The 14,546-nt window shown below is 41.4% G+C and overlaps 1 protein-coding gene across 1 annotated transcript in view; it reads left to right on the forward strand.

Moving 5' to 3' along the window:
- IRS1 (insulin receptor substrate 1) overlaps positions 1–11,557 on the forward strand; it is a 63,128-nt gene extending 51,571 nt beyond the window's left edge. Inside the window, exon 2 of the mRNA XM_058702932.1 lies at positions 7,006–11,557. The gene's annotated coding sequence lies outside the window, so the exon portion shown is untranslated. The remainder of the gene's footprint in view (positions 1–7,005) is intronic.
- Positions 11,558–14,546: the final 2,989 nt, after the last annotated feature.

The following is a 14,546-nucleotide window of genomic DNA, read 5'->3' on the forward strand; positions in this document are numbered from 1 at the left end:
GGGTTGTTTTTCTGAGTTTCCCCTACCTTGACTGTCACGTATGTGGGGATGCATTCTGATTCCTGTAGAAGAGAGATCTGAGACATTTTGACTTACCTCGTGGGGATGGGGGAGGGCTCTTAACGGTGTTGACGACCCCCGTTTGCATTATCTTTTGCTTTCTCAGCATGCTCCATGTTAATAAGAAGAAATAACCCGTGAAATAACTGAAGTGAATATTCTTTGGCTTAAAAGAGTTTTCAAAATGTTTATTTATTTATTTTGAGACAGAGAGAGGGGGGAGGAGGGGCAGAGAGAGAGAGGGAGAGAGAGAATCCCAAGCAGGCCCCACAGTGTCAGTGCAGAGCCCCACGCAGGGTTGGATCCCAGAAACCATGAGATCATGAGCCAAAATTAAGAGTCAACTGCTTAACTGACTGAGCCACCCAGGCGCCCCTGGCTTAAAAGATTTCTGAATGCTTCTTCAGAGTTCCTTAATACATCATTGGCAGAATACTTTTTTTTTTCTTAAGATTTTATTTTTAAGTAATCTCGAACCCATGACCCTGAGATCAAGAGTCACCCGCTGTACCCACTGAGCCAGCTGGCCACCCCTGGCAGAATACTTTTAATTGTTGCAAACCATATGTTGTTGTAGTGGTTTTAATCTGTCTTCTCCATAAATTTCCAACCCTCTCGAAAAGTCCCTGCCCTTTGTTTTTGGGGACAGGAGAGGTCCACAGTGCTGGCAGGATTCACCCCGTGGACCACAGCGGAGGCTCGAAGGCTGGATGGCCGGCTCCTGGGTCAGCCCCTCTCCTTTTCTTTTCATAATACACGTTGCCTTTCTTCACTGGTGGTCTCCTGAAGTCACCGGCCCTGCAAGAAGGTCTTTCGCTTGGACAAAAGGGGAACTGGAGTGAGGTGGCCTCTCACATGTTGGCAGCTTTCCCTGAATGGTCCTCCCTGGCAGCCCCGTGTGCTGGAAGGGCTGGCCAGCAACCTTGTTATCTTCCCCAGCTCTCGCCCATGTGACTTGCACCAGGAAAAAGTGCTATTTAAGCAGCTCCTTTAAAGCACTGGCCTGGCTGCTCAGTTACCCTTTGCCTTTTAAGACCGTGAAACCAAGTCTTTCCAGCTCCCTTCTGGCCTATTTTCAAAGATGTTTCCTTTCTTTAGCTTCTTGTCAACAGAAACTAGCAAACGTCTTGGTCTTTCCTCTAACTTGAGTTCTTTAGTTTAATCCTACCTTGATTTTTCCTTCCTCCTTTCTTTCTTTTCTTTTCTTTCTTTCTTTCTTTCTTTCTTTCTTTCTTTCTTTCTTTCTTTCTTTCTTTCTTTCTTTCTTTCTTTCTTTCTCTCTCTCTCTCTCTCTCTCTCTCTCTTTCTTTCTTTCTTTCTTTTTCTTTCCTTCCTTCCTTCCTTCCTTCCTTCCTTCCTTCCTTCCTTCCTTCTTTCCTTCCTTCCGCCACTTAGGTCTGTCCTTCGCTAGAGTCCCAGCTTGCCCCCACACTTCCCAGCTGTACCTTGTAAAAAGCAGAGTGATTCTCCCTGTGTCCCAAACTTGAAACTCTCTGGAGTTAGCTTTTCTTTTATTTTACTTGGGTGATTATTACGGCTAACAGGACTGAGCTGATAATTCTGTTTCCTCCCTAAATGCTGACATCCAACCCTCGGTGGTAGAACCAAACTCTAAGCCAGGAAATGTCTTTAACAAGGGTTTCACAGTCCATCAAATGGATCAGCAGTCTCCTTTCTCCATCTGAGATTGAGTAGTGTGAAGGTTAAAATCTAGAGTACACATATACTCCCAGAACTATGAATCTATTTAATACTGATGTGTGTGTGTGTGTGTGTGTGTGTGTGTGTGTGTGTGTGTGTGAATTTACTGGTCTGTTTGCCAGAATCAGGTCTGCTTAAAGACAGAATACTTTGGCAGTGTTTTATAATGTACCTTACTAATAATATGTTAGCATTCTAGAAGACTCGGTCTTCTCTAAATTAGTGGTACCGTGAATTATTGTGTTGGCATCAGTGAGGTGGCTGAAGAAATGGACTGCCGTCACAGTAGTGGTATGCAGTTGACTATAATTGTGTCAAATAAGAAGTCAACAGGCCAGGAAAGACAAGATTTAGAGAGATGTCACAGGCTCCATATTTGGCATTCTGCCAAGTACAAAGCTACCCACCATGCCCACCATTTCTCTCTCTATTCCCAGGTGAAGGGAACTGTCTTCTCCTCTGAGAGGAATCCTCCCCTCCTGTTCTTCTATATGCTTTGTCCCATTCCCGTAAGGACTTGGGCTTTTGGACCCCAAAGCCAGGAAGCCAGAGGCTTTTCCTACTTTCAAACTCCCATCCCCATCCCCATACACGATAAATTGGGAGGAAGGGAAAGGGATAGAATACCGAAAAGGTTTAAAAGTTGGTTAACATTTCAAATATCTTTTCATCACAGATTTTTTTTTAAGAATGGGGAAGATCGAAATATGATGAAAACATTATTTTCCAGTCCTATTTAAACAATTTTGACATTAAATGTAGAGTTTTAAAAGTTCAAGTCCTTTAAGCAAATAGTGAACTTAGAACCACAGCTGAATCATGGTTTTTACCTGGTTGACAAGATTTCAGGAAATGTTTATTCCTTCTTTACGTTTTTTGTGTTGTATAAATTTTCTATATTGTGATCGAGAATTTTTTTTTAAATCATAGCTGTTTATGTTAAGTGAAAGAAAAATGTGCTGTTTTGACACATGCCTTTAAGTGGAGGAATTTATTTATAAAAATTTTTTTTCTAGTCGAACTACGATATGAGATTTCAAACAATGATCTCCACTGAAGAAAAGCCATTTACTGTAGTTACAGTCATTTTTTTCTAAGCATAGTTGGGTGAGGAAGAGTTACGTTCTGGCTACATTCTGGTATAAAACAATAGCCCAGCAACTTATAACATTTTACTCCTGTTTTCTTACTAAGAGTAGAAATTGCAAGGACTGCTTTAACCAGGTATTTAGAACAGTGTTGCAGTTGACTCAACAAACTGGAAGGAGGTTTCAAGGCCTTTGAATACAAGAGAAAACTTTTAGTCAATGGGTTGGACTAAAAATTGGTCGTTGGAAGGGTATGGATCCTTCATTGTACACATATCATATAGCCTGATGCTGTTTTCAGCTGCTTTACGGTGAAGGTTAATCAGGCTGAGTGTGAAAAGCAGCAGAAGCTTTATTTGTTTTTCAGCTTTGGTAGGCATAGTTTAAGTGGGTCGAGTCCAAAAGATGTTAATTCCTACTGGATGCAATAATGCAGTAATCCGTAAGTCTCAAGCAGCATTGCTCAAGTGTTGACTTACTTGATAATGCTTTAAAAATTGCATTTTTCATTACTGGCAACAGGATTAGGTAGGTTTTATCTTACGACAAGACACACGGAAAGGTACCAGAGATGCTGATGTGGTGATGAAATTTTATCAAAATGTAATTTCCTGCTACTAAATCTCATGACAGGTGCATGGTATTTCTGAGTTCAGAAGTTATTCCCCAGTGATGTAACTAGACAGAAAATATCATAGGAACATCACCATTTGGTATTTGCCCAGCTCTTCTCCAAGGAAGTGTTTTTGCTTTTTTGTTTCCAGTTTATGGATATTACAAATGACTTTTTGTATTTGTAAAACGTTGTCGCAATATTTGCCTCATACGGTTGGTGGGAGTCCGTTGGGGTTGTATATATAAAGTGTATTAAACATACCTATACTCCTGTCTTCCCTTTTGGTGCTGATTATAGTCTTTATCACTGACTTTTCATTTGTCACTAACAGATGTTTCTTGAATTGAATGAGTGCTGGAACCTACTGTGGGTATTGACTTTTTAAAAATATGTTCCAAAAATGTCTACTACATGTGTTTGTCTTCCTTCAAGAGACTTCCTTTATTGAGAATCAGCCCTTCCTGACTGCAGTTGCATAGAGGCGGGGATATAGGCAAGTGAACTTAAGCCCCAGGGACGTACGCTGAGGTCTGTCTGTAATGTCCTCAGAGTTCATTTCCAATAAAACTCCTCAGAGCATTTGTGAACAGCTATGCTTTTGGAACTTTAGTTTTGGGGTTCTTTGGCTTTAGCTAATGCCTCACTGGGAACCATTACTCAGCTTAATCAGCCCCTGTGTTCACCCTATTTGGCTCCCAAAGCTTTTTGGCTGTTTCGAAAGATCAAATGTGCCCTCAAAGGGCCAAGACTGGCTGCTCTAGAGATCCTTCAAAAGAATATGCCCGAGGCTGAGAAGGCGGGTGCAAAAAAAAAGAAATGGGAACTTGAGAAGGCATTCCAAAAATGCTTCTTCCAACAATGGCTGCCTGATTGGAATAAGTATGCAGACCCCAAGGTGGCTGGAATGAAGGACAGTTCTCACCCAGGCGTGCCTGTTAGAAATCTGTATCATTTACTCAGGAGCGAAGTTTTCTGTGTGTCCATACAGACACAAAGACACACGTACACACACACCCCCTTGAACAGAGATAAACAGATGTGAACTTCAGACTTTCCCTTTAAGTTTTGCTGGGCCTCTGTTGCCTGTTTATAGCCTCTGTCCCCATACTCACGGTCAGCAGACCCTCCCACTTTCCCCACTTGTTTTCACTTTCTCAGAGATCCCCAAGGTGATGGCACCAGAAGGGAGCATTAGTGGCTGAGACGTGTGCTGATCAGGAGTTACGACAAAGGGCTTTGAAAAGCAGTATGCTGAGACTTTAGAGGGAGAGTTTATGGTGCAGTTGACAGATCCTTTATTTCCTGCTCTTTGAACACACACGCATGTGGGAAGCTACAGGGAGGGTTTCGGAGTGGCCCCAAAGCAACAGATTTCAGCATCTGGCGAAGCCAGAGTGTTTTCCCTTTTCAGAGGGCCCCCGATCTCTGCCCCGCCGCATTCATGCAGGTTGGCACACGTGACTACAAAACTGGATACAGTGTGTTCCTGTGCTGAGCTGTTCATTCAACCCTTCTGGCCGAGAGCCAGGTATAAAATGAAAAGCATACCGCGTGCCCTCCGTTCCCACCGCACACACACTCCCCTCCCCTTTTCTGTAAATGAGCAGTTTGTTTGTTTGTCTCAAGCCCTTTAGTACAGTGGGGCCTTCCCACTTCATCTTAGGCCCAGAGCTGTGAAGCTGTGTCTGGATACTCTGGTCAGAACGTTCGGATAGATTGCGGTGTGAGTGCAGGAGAACCTTGCAAGCCTATGGGAGATCTGGAGATGGTTCTCCGGGGTTTCTGAAGGGATGGGTTTTCCTGACACTTGTGGGAACCACACAGAGTAAGTCCTGTTTCTCTGGCGACGAGAGGGATAGGCCTGGAGCGCTCTCTTGTTTTCACATTGGTGTCTCCATGTCACGTCTTTATTTGTCTAGAGAAAAATAGGCTGTTTACCTGCCATTTAGGGGTGGGGTTAATATTTCGAAATAAACAGAAATCTCCTCATCAAGCTAGAGTCTCCGTTTAGTACATTTCGACTTACCTGAAAGCCATTAGGTAAATAGGGAAGGCTCACAGGTCCCGGCCATACTCTCCTTCGAGAGAAGAGAGCGAGAAACAGTTCTATCGGTCAACATATACACTGGACGAATTGTAGAACCTGTTCTGTCCTTTCCTTGCCACGGATATGGATTATTACAACTAGCACATCTTGACTTATCATGAAGCATGTGTTTGTTGTCCCTATACTTAAAGGTGTCTTGGGGTTTCCTTCAGAGTTCTTCATCGACCCAACCTACATTTGCAGGTTTACTTCCTTGACCCCTTTCCACATACCTGGTGAGGCAACACGACTATATTCTTCCCTTGGCCTTTCTGCGGCCGCACTCTCTTCCCCAGACCTTGTTTTATCGTGTGCTCACGGTGGGAACTGTGCTTTTTCCCTTGCATTCATTCCACTCATATTTAGTGAGTACTTACTGTGTGCCAGCCCTTGTGTTGAGCTCCGGAGAGGCAACCCCAAAGAAGCATAGATAGGATCGCATTTCCACATCCCCAGACTATCCCTTTCCTTCCAGACCAAGCCATATGTGTCAGTGGATTACTTCCTTTCTGTTCCCATTTAGAAGTATTCTTTCCGTGCAGCGAGAGCTTTTTTCCTGTGCATTTACCAGGGGATTTACCTCCTTCCTGTGCATTTACCAGGGGATTTACCTCCTTCCTCTTTTGTGTGGTGCCATATACTACTGAAGACATTCTGTAAATATTGGTATTTATAAATAACCGTGGAATGCATAAAGAATGTGGCCCTCAGAAGGACTGTCTAATGCTAACACTTGAGAGCGAAGGAGGGTTCATAACGTTGAAAAAAGTGTCTCCTCTCTGGAAGGGAATGGATAATGCCCCATGAGGTCTGCCTTCTTGAATTGCATGGAAGAAATGTGCTTCTTGCAGAGTAACATTTCTATTAGATCTAAATCAGAATCCCTTCCCTTTTTAATTTAATGATTAACTGGGTCTGTTTCACCTGGGTCTCCTTTCGCATCTGAAATTTTCATCTCATGTCAAACAATGGCACATTAAAAACTTGACTTCGGATTTTGTAACGTTAGGCCCTCCGGCTTCAAATTCTAAAATCTACACTTGACTTTTAACCAAAAGAAGATGAAGTGTGGCCTGGCTGGACTCTGCCTACCATATTTTATAGTAGTTTTACACAATAACTGTAATTCACATTTTTGTTCTGATCCTAAGAACATCCAAGTATTTTGTGTTTTTGTGTTGTTAAACTCTGAAACCTCCAAATCAGATCGATTTGTTTACTGACTTAATATTGACTGTTTTGAGTTTGTATTTGCTTTAGACTCTTGCATTTTGAAAGGGAAAAAAAAAAGTTAAATACAGTCTGTTGATTTTATTTAAGTACACAGTACTGTTTGTGCCCGTAACTTCGGCTTATCTGGTTCTGCCTCCTTTTTAAAGAAAAACGCTTAGAAAATGATGGAATATGAGGTTTGAGATGCCCTTGCTGACGACTCTTTTTATTCTTCTTTTCAGAATGAAGACCTGAATGACCTCAGCAAATCTTCCCTTCACTCATGGGTACCCAGACTCTGAATATTTCATGATTCACAACCAGGACCTCACGTCTTCCTCCTCAGTAGATGGTACGATGCATCCATTTCAGTTTGTTTACTTTCTACAATCCTCAGGAGTTCCTTGACTGAACTGCACGTACTCTATTGTGCCAAGCAAAAAAAGCACTGTGACACCAGAATAATGAGTCGGCATTAAGTTCATCTTCAACCTTAAGGACTCAGCTGGCCACGTGAGCTGATGTGGTCACCTCCATGCCACGAGAGAAGGGGTTTACTCTCACTGCATTTACAAGATACTTTTCATCTGCTACTGAAACTGCGTATGACAAAGCATCATTGTAAATTATTTCATACAAAACTGTTCGCTTTGGGTGGAGAGAGTATTAAATATTTAACATAGGTTTTGATTTATATGTGTAATTTTTTTAATTAAAATGTAACTTTTCTTACAGCACATCTTTTTTTTGGATGTGGAACTGAGGTATACAATGTTCTGTTGTAAAGAGTGGAGCAAATACTTAAAACGAGGCTAACAAGAGTAGAATAGGGTACGATCCTTGTTTTAAGATTGTAATTCAGAAAAATAATATAATAAGAATCATAGTACCATTAGATGGTTCTCAATTGTATAGTTCTATTTGCTGATACTATCTCTTGTAATATAGCCCTGATGTTGAGCTGAGATCCTTACAAGAATCGACCTTAATTTTGTATTTTTCCTGTAAGGCAATAGGCCATGTTAATTAAACTGAAGAAGGATATATTCTACTGGGTATTTTCAAGTGTCAGCTTAAAATTGGCAATTGGATGGAAGTAAAATCACAAGGAAAAGAAATCAAAGACTTCCATTGTATATACTGTAAAGAGGAGGAGACTTGGGTGATTCCTTTAAATCAAAAGCTCTCTTTGGAATGAACAATGTGGGTGTTTGTAAATTCTGGAAATTTCTTTCTATTCATAATAAACTAGAGACTGTTGATCTTTTCTTCTCCCCCTCCCCCCACTTCTGTAAGCTTCCTGCTCCATTGCTACCATTTTTTTTTTTCTGTGCACACATTAGGATCTTTTATTTCCTGCATTGTCTCGGGAAAGATGGTAAGACAAGTGAGTACTTGTCTTTCATTTCTAACCAGAAATTAAAACTCCAGAAAAATGTTTTTTATCATGACCAGGGCTACATGTCACTTTCCATAAGACCCTTATCTCCTGTTTTCTGAGAACATCCCGTGCCACATTATTTAATTGAATGTAATTTGGCCCATTTGCCCTGATGGGTACTGGCCTTTTGGTGTTTAGTTAATAAAACCCGGTGTACAGAGAGCGTGTCAATGCCTAATGACCAGCTACTGAAACATCTAGCCAGCAGTGAAGAGGTTAATCCTCCTCTTATTTGGAAAGTACACACATCTTGGAATTTTTCCTTATGAAAAAGAAAAGGCAGTGGACATAACTTCGAGCTATTGCCTACAGTGTTTTTAATCTTTTTTTGCCAGGGAACTTCCTAAAGGTTAAGTGAATTAATGCCGATGTCAGGCTCTTCGGAGGCCGTGTAAACTCTCTATCAGAAATTCCCAGCCCTGCTGTTGAGAAAGAGCAACATTTTATTTCTCTCATGGGTTGAGCTCCCTGGGTGGGGGAAGGGCGACCCGGAAGGGGCCAGGGTTGGGGCCAGTGCAGTGGCCGCTGCCCCTCGTCAACTGGTCGGGGGACCACTCAAAAGGGAGTGGACATAAATGGAATTCCTCATGCTGGCAAGGCCTGCGTTCTGTTAACTCAGCCGGATAGCATGTACCTCACAGATTGTTGTACAGTGTTCATTGTGGCAGATTCCAATCATTTGCATGCTCATCAATTTCTAAGATGGATAGGTCTGTGGTCGTAAGAATCCATTGTTTTCAAGGAACTTGCTGAATTACATCATTTCCTATGAGGAGAGGACACTACCGATTTTAAAAATCTGATACGAAATTTTTTTTTTTTACACTTTTATAAAAAAGACTTTCTTTGTCAAACTAACTTAAATGTTTCAAGTATTCTGACTCATACTCTTGCTAGTGTAGGAAGAAAGCAAGCTGTCCTGCTGTCTTCTACTGGGGACATAGGTAGTTAAAGAGAAATCAATGAACAAAGTCAGCCCCAACCACTTTTCCTGTGAAGCTGGTTATTATTTCTCAAGGAAGCTAAGTTTTGACTATGTATTGCCAAGATACCTCTGCGTGTGGAGTATCGACATCTTTTGGGTGAGAACAGAAATGAACAGACTGGAAAAGCCATCTCTTGGTTAATTTCTCTGTTGCTTTGTTGAGTCACGTAGCATAAAGTTAGAAAATCTTTTAGAAGCTGCTTCTAGGGGTCCCTGAGCTGGGTCTGGTGGTGGTATCCAACCTCATCAATTTAAAACTGGAAGTTGCTGGTATTTAAGGCAAAAACTCATGCTCTGACTACAGAGGGGTTGACCTTGAGCAACATCAGCTGCTAAATCCCTGTGTTCAGTTCCTATTGAGAGCTGGCTTTTATCCATTTCCAAGTATTTGTAGGCCAGCCAAGGAATTACATTAATGGGGCTTCTAGTGGCCTCTGGTTAACCTATAAGTTAGTGGCTTTTCCTCATGAGACCAACCTTTTATAGTGTTCTTTCTTAGAGACCTAGGCAGAGTTTTAAAATTCTCCTTTGTAGAAAGAACAAATATATTTCATGACTTTGAGAATATCTTCATTCTGGGAAAAAAAAAATCCTAGAACCAGCTAGAAGTGAAGAGAATCCATTAATGATCAACCACCTGAGTCAATAATGACAATTCAGTACCGATGTTACATTTGTGGCTATTTCTCGCTAACTTTCAAAGGTCAGGGACTTTCTTAACTAATCTAGGTTGACTGCAAAAGTGGGTTTACTGAACACCATCTAGCCAAAAGTAGAGATTTTTTAACCTTTTTTCCTCTGTTGTCTCCTAACTTGATTTTGGGACGTTTAACATATTAAGAAACAATTTTACTGTCCTGTAAGAAACAGCATTTTACAACACTGAAGCCCGTTTTGTTCGATCTCGCATCCTGAATGCAATACACCATGTAGTTGAAAACTTTAATTTTGTTTACTGCAGGTGGTTTAAAAATGGGAGGGGAGCTCATCGTCCACTGACAGTAGAGCCATGAAAAATGGGAGAGATGTGAAATGCTCTGAGTGCTTTGGCAGAACTCTGTGGGTCAGTCCATCACACAAAGAGGTGCTGAAACCAGAAACACTGTGGGAAGACCTTGATTGGGGAGATCAGGAGGACCCCTTGGGAGGAATATGGAGATGGATGGAAGCCACATATGAAATTGCTGCTTTGTAATGACTTGACAGGGGAGTTAGTGTTCCCAGGACATCGTGTGTGTTAGGTGGAGGTAACGCTGCATTCATAAAGACTGCTGAAAAAGTTGAGAGGAAGAAGGATGCATTTCTTGGGATGTGAGGAAATCTGGCCTCACCAATACTGAGAGAAAGACATCCACTCTGGAAAGCAAAACAGCCTTCCTGTAGTCAGAACATCGAGGGTTAGACACCGGTGCCTTTGATCATTTCCAAAACCAAGCCATAGAAGATCTTGGAGGTCCTACCTAGTGTAGCTCTGTATGTCCGTGTCTCCTACACCTGGGTAGAGAAAGCATGGGTCGGATGGCATGTTGGGTTTCCCACTTCTTGTAACCAGAGCATCTAGTTCGATGTGGTGAAGAGGTAGAAAGATAGTGAAGGTGTTTGACCCCATTCTTAAGGAATGTATCAGTAATGGAGAGCTTCTAATTAGTTAATAAGATTAGAAAATGACTCAGCTGGAGAGTTGCCTTCCTTTCATTGTTGATGACTTGGCATTTGTGATGTATACACCAAGAGCTCTGGTGTTTTCAACCCTTGCCATTCACCTGGCATTTAAATCTCTCCTTGCTTCTGTTGTTAATTTCCCTGGTGTGAACCAGTCTGCCACCTAATAGGACAAATTCAGTAAACAGGAAAACTTGTCTGTATTTGTATAGACCTCTTGAGTGCTGTTTTGTGTTTGTTTTTGTTTGTTTTTGTTTGTTTGTCTTAGAACTTTGCTATTTGGCTTAAGAATGTAGTTCCCAGGACAATTTTCCTTACAAAGTTCTTTCATTACACCTCTTGGCTGCAGGGTGGGCCAAATTAAATACATATATATTTTTTTTTCATTTAATGTATGTGCAGTTTGGTTTATCATCTTAAGATGGTGGTGCTGTCCATGGTGCTACTTCATCCGTGTACAAAAGGACCAATGCATGGTCTGTATTGCTACCAAAACATTTACTGTATATATGTGTATAACATATGTATTATGTATATATGTAATGGGTACCAGGCCAGGTATATATTTTTATTTAGAAGTGTTTCACTTTTCCTAGTTTTCTTTATAGTGTTATGCTTATTTTCGGTCCCCCCTTGCCCCCGATTTTGTCTGGTACTTAGAACTGTAGTGTCTTCATTGTTAATTAAAGAAAATTGTCTAAATGAATTCACGGATGTGAATGCTAGTGATCCTTAATGTTTTTGGTTATGGGATGTGAAACAAAACTGCCAATTAAAAGAGTTGCTGGGGCATTTGGGTAAGAGCAGCATACACCATTTAACATACTTTAATAAATGATTTTGGAACAGATAGGTTTGCTTCACACTGTCCCTCGTCAGTTGGCTTTCAGTGGCCAAGAGCATAAAGAAAAAGACCCTGGAAAGATTTTAAGCTGCTTTTGTTGTTGGTGGTAAAATGGGAAGAGGGAAGCAAAAATCCATTCTCCTTCGGATGGAAAGATAGACGTTCTGTTGATAGGCACTGGAACAGCCTTGTCAAAACTTTCAGTGTGCACATGGATCCCCCAAGAGGTTGTTCAAATGCAGATTGTCATTGATGGGTTATGGGGACGGGGCCAGAGATGCACTGGTGACACATTGCCGTCATCTGGATAGCTTTTAAAAAACATCAATGGCCAGACCCACTCCAAAGATGGCTGATTCTTTGGAATGGGGTCTGGGCATCAGCCGTGGTTACTGCCACCACTTTTTACACTGTATAGGACACTAGTACAGGGAAAGTATCTGATTGCTAAAGTCACTTAGAGATGCTGATTCCCTGGAGCTGTGTAGGAACGTGTGTTTAAACAGGTGACTCATGGTGGGCGAGTGAGAAATCCTGATTTCTGTGCAAGTGGAACCTTTTGGATTGTTTCACCACTAGAAAAGATAGGACACCAATGACTTTTGCAAATAAGAAAGCATGTTGCCAATATAGAAGCAGCCAACTCCTCTACCTTCTCCCAAATTGAGCTTTCTTGCTTAAGCAATTTATTTTTTTAATGTTTATTTTTTGAGAGAGAGACAGAGACAGAGACGAAGACAGAGTGTGAGCAGGAGACAGGCAGAGAGAGAGACACACACAAAATCTGAAGCAGGCTGTGGGCTCTGAGCTGTCAATACACAGCCTGACATGAGGCTCAAACCCATGAACCCATGAGATCGTGACCTGAACTGAAGTTGGATGCTTAACTGACTGAGCCACCCAGGTACCCCTAACTTAAGCAATTTAAATAGGTGATTGTTGTGTCTTACATTGTTAGAGCAGACTCAAGATTAACTTAAAAAATGTTTTTTTTAATGAGGCTGATACTCCACTGAGAGTAAAAAGCCTGAGTTTTCTAATTTGGTGCAACAGGCTAGCACGCTCTTCCTTCTGCCTACATTGTAAATGGTATCCTCATTGCTAAGAAGCAGCACAGAACATGATTGAATAAATGCTTGACGTCATTAGTTCATCTTTGCTTTACATTAACTTTGTCCATTTATTTTCAAAAGAAAAACAATGACAGCAACTGACTTTGCCCTCCCTGTAGTATTACACACCAAACATCACTCTAGCCCCTATTGAAATTATATGTGAACATCACTAATTAGGAGTAATTTGAGGGAAGTCTAGTTGGAATGAATTGATGGTGCCATTTATAGCCTAACTGTCTTATTGCCTTTTACACATACACAGAAATAAACCAGAGCACGTAAAAGGTGGATGAAAGGACTTGGAGCATTAATAATCGAGTATCTGGTATTATCTCTCTGAAGCGACATTACTCTGCATTCATTCTAGGTTAGGTACCAGGAAGTTACATCAATTGTCTCACCTCATCTTTCCAGCAACCCAGAGGTAGGTATTATCCGTATTCCTGTTTCCCAGATGTGGAAGCAGAGGCAAGAAGGGGCACATGTGTGTCAATGGCTAGGATGCTTCAGAGCAGCCCCTGCAGTGAGGGTGACTTGATGGCCAAGTGTGTATTCTCATCAACGCCACTGCAAGTCTTTGGTTTCTAAGTACTTAAACAAAACTTAAGTTCTGCACATGAAAAACATTTATCGCTCCAGCTGCCTTGTGTTACAAATTTGCTGAGCAAGTGTGATCTCATAGGAGCTTGAAAGTGAAGTTCTATTCATCTTAATAACTTTCACCCTAGAAAGTAACAGGGCCTTATTAGGTTTGTTTCCATTCTTTACCTTTGTGTCTAGCTTCGTTTATTTGTGTCAAAAGTCTTTTTTTCTGGTTCCCTCTTGTTTTTCTCAATAGGTATGCCCCTTTTCAAAAGCAGCAGAATAGAAATATTTGGCTTTATTTTAGGAATGAACATGGGCAGCAGGTGAAATGTGAAAGCCACATAAAATCCAAACCACTGTGTTTTTGGGCATTAGGTTTTACATATTACCTCTGTAAATAGAGGTAAATCAGAACTTCTTAGGTTCTCTCTTACGGATTATCAATGATCAGATAAATGACAGAGATTAGCCAGAGGAAAAATGTGAGCAGGTGGATGCCTGAGTCTCAACGAGTTGAAGAACAAGGCCTCACGTGAAGTGAAAGAATGGTGGAAACTCCTCCAATACAGGAATTCCCTCTCTGCTATACACTGCAGGGGAGGAAAGAGTTTTCATTGACTCTTAAGGTTCCTGGCTTGGTCTGAAAATTAAACTGACAAAGACAGATTGACAGGAGGAGAGCACACAAATTTATTCAGTATAAATTTTGCATAACTCGGGAGCTTTCCTAAGGAAACAAAGACCCAAAGAAACAGCTAGATGGGGATGTTTAGGCTTGGTTTGATGTAAAGTGGGCAATTGTGGAGGAAGGTGAAAGGTTAAGGAGTATGAGGTTATGGTAGTAAACAGGGAAACAGCAAGGCCTGCTTGTTCAGATTCTTTCCAGACACCCCTTTGTCTTTGGAGAGAAGTATGCTTCTTTTTCCTGTGGGTATAGGGCAGGCACCACTCACGTGAGCATGTTATGACCTGTTCCTGGGGAGAAGGTCAGAGTGATCTTCCTACTTCTGCTGTTTTCTTAAACTCCTTCAGTTTAAAATATTTAATATGCTAAGGTGGTGTATTTTGAATTTTTTTTAATGTTTATTTATTTTTGAGACAGAGAGAGACAGAGCATGAACGGGGGAGGGGCAGAGAGAGAGGGAGACACA

This window comes from Neofelis nebulosa, chromosome 2, assembly GCF_028018385.1.
Source record: "Neofelis nebulosa isolate mNeoNeb1 chromosome 2, mNeoNeb1.pri, whole genome shotgun sequence".
Taxonomy (NCBI): domain Eukaryota; kingdom Metazoa; phylum Chordata; class Mammalia; order Carnivora; family Felidae; genus Neofelis; species Neofelis nebulosa.